We start from the raw sequence: 8,078 nt of genomic DNA on the forward strand, positions 1-8,078 counted from the left end.
TTTTAAGTATAAAAATTTCATAAATCAGGTCTTCTGTGGATCATATACAATCATCAAGGCTAAATTTTATATTTTACAAACAAGTCTGAAAAAGGAGGAAGTCTGGGAGAATGGTCTCTGGATGATACTACTGGCCTCAAAAAAGTAGTGCTACAGATTTCTGTGCAAAGAGACTATGCTGTTCAAACATTTTCCTATTTCAAGGCATGAAAATATTATACTGGATAGATGAAACAGGAAAATTTCTTGTAACAAATTAAAGATAGGTGCAAACACACCAATCCCTGTCTAGCAGTAGTATAAAGCATATTGGGCTCAGAATTTGTCTGTTGCTAGCACCTGGCTTTCATACTTTATCCTTATTTCAAATAATCAGATTGAAAATTCAAATCATCATTAAGAAATCCCTAGTGGCAATACCTCACTTCCCTATAATCAGATTTTTCACAAGTTTACAAATAAAACTGAGGTTATCCTCTGTAGGTACTTGACTACCTCCTGCCAGGAAGGTGAATGCCATTAACTTGGGGCAGGAAAGGCAGTAAGAGCTCCAGTTGTGCAAAAAGTGAGAAGTGGTCGGAGGGGATAAGTGGGTGTGGGCAGCCACTGATATTATTCTCAATTAGCCAATGGTGGTCCAGAGGTCCCAGGATGCCTAAAGTGTTCAGTTGAGGTTTAGAATAGAAGATGTAGTCAATTATACCCTTGAAATCAAATGTGTAATTTGTGTAAGGCATCAGGCCACTCTCATAGGCACTCTTTAACTTGAAACCATGAGTGATCCTTCCGTTGGTCATTCCATTCTTCCAATTGAAGCTGAAGTTTATAAGACTTTCATTATATCTCAGTTCCTTAAAGTCTTTATGATTTGTTTCTACTCCACCAGTGCTCAAATATTCTACAACACCAGAGTCAGGCAAAGAATTAAGATCTGCACATAACACAAGTGGAATAGTTCTAAATTCTCCCAATGCATTGGATTTGAGACTTCGAGAAGCTTTATCAATAATGTTCTTTACTTCTGAGAGGAACATCATAGTTTGTACCAACTTTACATCAGAGTATTCAGGGTCCCAATGCATATGAGCATTAGCCACAAGAATAAGTTGCTTTTCTGTTCAAGATGTGGCTTTCCAGATGACATTTCAATCAATTCCTTTCGAAGTTCTAGCAGTACTGCAACTCCAATGTGATCTTTTGTCATGACTCTGTTCAGCATAGCTTCAGACCCTTCTGAATTTGCCATTGCTAGCTGATTAAATTCAACAGTGTGTTTCTGAACCAAAGTAAATTTTTCAGTCTTGAAGAATATTGCACAGCCATCAACATGTTTTCTTTCTTGTTCTGACATTGTCCTAGCTCGAGATTTAGGACTAAAGAATCCATTATAACCACGTTCTTTCAGTTCTACCAGAAAAAAAACTGTAATATTGTTCTGTTTCAACCTCCTGAAGACTTATAATATCAGCATTGCAGCTCAAGATTTCTTGAATAATGGCCTTTTTCCTGTAGTCCCAATTTAGTGCCCATGATGGACAGTAGCCATATAACTGCCGGGTCGCATATTTATCACAAAGAACATTATAGCACATGACAGAAAACAAGGCAGTTGGCCTTGTTCTATCTGGTTCTTGCAACATAATCCAAGATCTTGGAGGTGGTTGTTCTGTTGAAACTGACAAATTATCAAGCAAATAATTCAGTAGCCTTTTTGTTCCATCTGGTTCCTGATAGAGGTTCAATATATCTTGGGTAAGTGGATTTCCTTTTAGGCCTAAAGTCTGCAACTGAAACAGTTTTCCCAGCTCAAAAGGTAGAACTCGTAACAGGTTGTTATTTAAATGGAGCTCCCTGAGTGATACCATGTTTCCGAGTTCTGCGGGTAAACTATGGATTTTATTAGAGGACAGGTCCAGATACACCAGATTGTGAAGCTCGGCAATGTCTGAAGGAATGCGGGACAGGGAATTGTCACTCAGATGCAAAGCTGTCAAGTGAGTTAGTGACCACAAAGATGAGCTTAAGCTTCTTACTTTTCCGCTTATTTCAAGCTCTGCCCAATGTGATTTCTTTCCATTTGCTGCTTCCTCAGAGGACATGATTGTGTACATCCTCCGAGGGTCAGGAGAGTCGTATTTTAATTTGGGCATGCCTCTCATTTATTAGGCATTGGATTTGATCCTCAGCACCACATAAAAATAAGTAAATAATGGTATTGGCATCCCTCTATAACATTTTATTTTTTTCTTATTCATATTTACTTTCTTCCTCTCCAAAGTTAAATTCCAAGGCGCAAGTAAGCAAGAATATTCAGTACTACCAATGATGAGACAATTCACCTCTCGAGGTGCGCCGCCTTCCTCCGCTGCTGCTACCGCCTCCTCCCTTTGAGTGCAGCGAGGTCTGACCTGTGGAACCACCATACCAGGCCCGCCCGCTGCTGCAGCGCCGCCATCGCCGCTCCTCTGCCACCTCAGCTGCTGGTCTTTGTTTCCACTCCAAGAGCTACTGCTTCAGCTGCCCGCCTCAGCCGCCCCGACGGGCCACCACTACGCCCTCCCGCCCTCTCGGCCCCCTGGCTCGCCCTCGTCGCTGGGCCCACCGTCGCTGTGCCCACCGCCTTCTCCTCCTCGCCACAGATGCCACAGACGCCACAGCCACCTACGCCAACGCCTCCTCCTTCCCGCCCCCCCTCTTTTTCATTGAAAACAAACAAGCATCATGGTGGCGCCGCCGTCCCCCAGCCAGCAAGCGCCCCGACCGCCAATAAATTTCTTAAGTCATATAATCTGCCCAGATTGAGTCAGGAGGTCATAGACAACCTAAACAGACCAATATCAATTGAGGAAATAGAAGAAACCATCAAAAGATTACCATCTAAGAAAATCCCAGGACCGGATGGGTATACAGCAGAGTTTTACAAAACCTTTAAAGAGGAACTAACACCAATACTTTTCAAGCTATTTCAGGAAATAGAAAAAGAGGGAGAACTGCCAAATTCATTCTACGAGGCCAACATCACCCTGATTCCTAAACCAGACGAAGAAACCTTAAAGAAAGGAAACTACAGACCAATATCTCTAATGAACCTAAATGCAAAAATCCTCAATAAAATTCTGGCGAATCGGATACAAAAACATATCAAAAAAATTGTGCACCATGATCAAGTAGGATTCATCCCTGGGATGCAAGGCTGGTTCAATATATGGAAACCAATAAATGTTATTCACCACATCAATAGACTTAAAAATAAGAACCATATGATCATTTCGATAGACGCAGAAAAAGCATTCGACAAAGTACAGCATCCCTTTATGTTCAAAACTCTCGAAAAACTAGGGATAACAGGAACATACCTCAACATTGTAAAAGCAATCTATGCTAAGCCTCAGGCTAGCATCATTCTGAATGGAGAAAAATTGAAGGCATTCCCTCTAAAATCTGCAACAAGACAGGGATGCCCTCTCTCACCACTTCCGTTCAACATAGTTCTCGAAACACTGGCCAGAGCAATTAGACAGACGAAGGAAATTAAAGACATAAAAATAGGAAAAGAAGAACTTAAATTATCACTATTTGCAGATGACATGATTCTATACCTAGCAGACCCAAAAGGGTCTACAAAGAAACGATTAGAGCTAATAAATGAATTCAGCAAAGTGGCAGGATATAAAATCAACACGCATAAATCAAAGGCATTCCTGTATATCAGCGACAAATCCTCTGAAATGGAAATGAGGACAACCACTCCATTGACAATATCCTCAAAAATAATAAAATACTTGGGAATCAACCTAACGAAAGAGGTGAAAGACTTATACAATGGAAACTACAGAACACTAAAGAGAGAAATTGAAGAAGATCTTAGAAGATGGAAAGATATACCCTGTTCATGGATAGGCAGAACTAACATCATCAAAATGGCGATATTACCAAAAGTTCTCTATAGGTTTAATGCAATGCCAATCAAAATCCCAACGGCATTTCTTGTAGAAATAGAGAAAGCAATCATGAAATTCATATGGAACAATAAAAGACCCAGAATAGCAAAAACAATGCTAAACAGGAAGTGTGAATCAGGTGGTAGAGCGATACCAGACTTCAAACTATACTACAGAGCAATAGTAACAAAAACAGCATGGCACTGGTACCAAAACAGGCGGGTGGACCAATGGTACAGAATAGAGGACACAGAAACCAACCCACAAAACTACAACTTTCTTATATTTGATAAAGGGGCTAAAAGCATGCAATGGAGGAAGGATAGCATCTTCAACAAATGGTGCTGGGAAAACTGGAAATCCATATGCAACAAAATGAAACTGAACCCCTTTCTCTCGCCATGCACAAAAGTTAACTCAAAATGGATCAAGGAGCTTGATATCAAACCAGAGACACGGCATCTGATAGAAGAAAAAGTTGGCTATGACCTACATACTGTGGGGTCGGTCTCCAAATTCCTCAATAGGACACCCATAGCACAAGAGTTAATATCTAGAATCAACAAATGGGACTTACTCAAACTAAAAAGGTTTTTCTCAGCAAAAGAAACAATAAGAGAGGTAAATAGGGAGCCTACATCATTGGAACAAATCTTTACTCCTCATACTTCAGATAGAGCCCTAATATCCAGAGTATATAAAGAACTCAAAAAATTAGACAATAAGATAACAAATAACCCAATCAACAAATGGGCCAAGGACCTGAACAGACACTTCTCAGAGGAGGACATACAATCAATTAACAAGTACATGAAAAAATGCTCACAATCTCTAGCAGTCAGAGAAATGCAAATCAAAACCACCCTAAGATACCATCTCACTCCAGTAAGATTGGCAGCCATTATGAAGTCAAACAACAACAAGTGCTGGCGAGGATGTGGGGAAAAGGGTACACTTGTACATTGTTGGTGGGACTGCAAATTGGTGCAGCCAATTTGGAAAGCAGTATGGAGATTTCTTGGAAAGCTGGGAATGGAACCACCATTTGACCCAGCTATTCCCCTTCTCGGTCTATTCCCTAAAGACCTAAAAAGAGCATGCTACAGGGACACTGCTACATCGATGTTCATAGCAGCACAATTCACAATAGCAAGACTGTGGAAGCAACCTAGATGCCCTTCAATGGATGAATGGATAAAGAAAATGTGGCATTTATACACAATGAAGTATTACTCTGCATTAAAAAATGATAAAATCATAGAATTTGGAGGGAAATGGATGGCATGCATTGTTTTAGCTCCCTTATTTGTTTTAACTCATTTAACCCTAGCAACAATCTAACAACAAATCCACTGGGTAGGTGGTATTAACTTTTTTTTTTTTTTGAGAGAGAGAGAGAGAGAGAGAGAGAGAGAGAGAGAGAGAGAGAATATATCTTTTTTGTAGATGGACACAACAAAATGCCTTTATTTATTTATTTTTTTATGTGGTGCTGAGAATGGAACTCAGGTCCAGCCTGTGCTAGGCTATCGCTCTACTGCTGAGCCACAATCACAGCCCCTTAACTTTTTCTTTTATAGATGAGGCAATCGTGACATAAAGAGATTAAGAAAACTACCCAAGTTCACTCAGGCACAAGGCAGCACTTGAATACCAAGCTAGGCAATCTGATCCCCTAAGGTATGTAGCTAACTACAATGTTCTACTGCTTGGACAAAAAGATTCTTTTGTTCAAAACTCATCATCTATGAAGGTGTCTGCCTGAAAGATCACTTTGATGCTATAAAATAAAAACGTAGCCTTCAGGTAAAAGCAAAGAGTCTGAAACAAAGACATACAATTTAATCTGCAAAATAGGCAGAGTGCATGGAACAATTCCCACATTAAGAGAACATTAGAGTGGCCTTGAGCATTGGTCTGTTCAGTCATGGGTACAAAGGCAAGTGTTCTGAGATCTATATTTTTGGGAAGTCAGTGAGGAAGTAGTACATCTTTGTTCATGGTGCTATAACAAAATACCTTAGATTAGACAAGAAATAAACAATACAAAGTTATTGTTCACAGTTCTGGAGGCTGGGAAGCAAAGATGAAGATACCACAGACTCAGTATCTAGAAATGCCCATTCCTCCATGGATGGCACTTTCCCCATGTGATTATGCAGTGGAAGGAGCAAGGGAGTTGACTCCAGCCCTTTATAAGGGCACAGATCTTGTTCATAAAGTTTGAGCCTTTAAGAATTAATCACATCCCAAAGGCCTCACCTCTCAAACCATTTCATTGAGCATTAGGTTCCAACATGTTAATGGTGGGGGACACAGATCATGGTAAGGTAGGTGTTAGGATATAGGGCATAAACAGTCATGCTCAATTTTCTTTTTTTTTCTTCTTCTTGGTGGTACTGAGGAACCAAACCCAGGGCCTTGTGCATGCTAGGCAATCACTCTATATTCACAGGCCAAATTTCTAGCTAGAAGTATCTTCAAAGGTCCCCTTTTACAGAGTAGTTTAGGATAGAAGTACATTCTAGCAGGGCCAGAGCCGATAGTTATATGTAGTCAGAATATTACTGGAGACCTGAATAATCAATTCATTGGTAACATGTCTTCAGGCCTTGTTATGGGTTGAATTGTGTCTCCCCAATATTTAAATATTGAAGTTCTAACACCCAGTATCTGAGAATATAAATGCATTTGGATATAGAACCTCTCTTTTTTATGTAAATTTTAAAAATTTATATATAACAGCAGAATACATTACAATTCTAATTACATATATAAAGCACAATTCTTTCATATCTCTGATTGTATACATAGTATATTCACACCAATTCGTGTCTTCATACATGTACTGTGATCATCAAATTCCATTGGGTGGGCCCTAATCCACTCTGACTGCTTTCCTTATAAGAAGAGAATATGATACATGAACCTACCAGAGACATGTGCCAAAATAAAAAGTCATATGAGGGCACAGTGGGAAACTGACCAACTGCAAACCAAGGAGGGTGATCTAAGAAGAAATCAAACCTGCTAACCTCAATCTTAGCCTTCACCCTTCAGAACTACAAGAGAATAAATTTCTGTTGTTTAAGTACCCAGTTTATGGTCTTTTACTGTGACAACCCTAGCAAATGAAGACTGTCCCTAACTGAGGATTCAAGGTAAAAGAAACAGTCTATAACAGAGAGATGTCAGCTCTGAATCCACCTGGGTAGAGTTCATTGAAATCTAGGCAGAAACTGAGGATATACCTCAGTGGTAAGGCACTTCCCTAGCACGCATGAGGCCCTGGGTTCAATGCCAGATATCACTAAACTACCAAAAAAAAAAAAAAAAAGAAAGAAAGAAAAAAACAAATAAAGGAATAAAATCCGGGCAAGTTACCATGGTTCCCAGACAAATGGGGAACTAGAATACTAGAAATGTTATCCTGAATGCCTAGGTACAAGCAAAATTTTTGGAACAGGTCAAAAGACAGTGTTTGACATACAATTGGTGCATATACCTAGAACAAAACCCTAGCTCTGCTATTGAGTAACTATGTGACTTCGGATATGTCTTTCATGTTTCTGAGCCTGAGATTCCTCATTGTGAGACTCCCTACCTCACCTTTAGCAGTTCAAAAATCATGGCAGGTAGTCAACAAATGGAAGCTATTTGGTGAGTTTGGATGCATGGTGCATGCCTAGGGGTCAGCCCTCAACTTCCTGATTCATTCTGCATGGCACTGGCCATGGGGACCTAGCCTTCTAATCTCTGCCTGCCTGGAGGGAGGTTCACTTCCCCATAGGCTGTGCCAATGGGTGCAGCAGTTCAAGGCCCCTAGCTGAACAGGCTGAGGAAGTCTGGGTTGTTTTTCCTGTGCCCACATACATGGACAGTAAATCTGTCCAATAGGGTCATCTTTGAACAGAAAAATTCTAGTGTCCTCTTTAGTGCCTCCTCTAAAGCACCCTGACCCTTTAGTGCTCCTTTGAATATTGATGAGAGAAAGTCCTAGATCAGGAAATTCCAGGAATAATATGCAAGAAAAAAGTCATCATTTTAATATATGGGTGTCATTTGCCTAAAAAATAGTTTTTGAATAATTATAAACAAATCTAAGAACAGCAAATGAGGGATGCATTTAGAACCTTT

At 40.0% G+C, this 8,078-nt stretch overlaps 1 pseudogene; it reads right to left on the minus strand.

The window, feature by feature from the left end:
* Positions 1–481: 481 nt before the first annotated feature.
* LOC144252830 (CCR4-NOT transcription complex subunit 6 pseudogene) lies at positions 482–2,150 on the minus strand (annotated as a pseudogene).
* Between the last annotated feature and the right edge of the window lie 5,928 nt (positions 2,151–8,078).

Source organism: Urocitellus parryii, unplaced genomic scaffold (assembly GCF_045843805.1).
Source record: "Urocitellus parryii isolate mUroPar1 unplaced genomic scaffold, mUroPar1.hap1 Scaffold_60, whole genome shotgun sequence".
In the NCBI taxonomy this organism is placed as follows: Eukaryota; Metazoa; Chordata; class Mammalia; order Rodentia; family Sciuridae; genus Urocitellus; species Urocitellus parryii.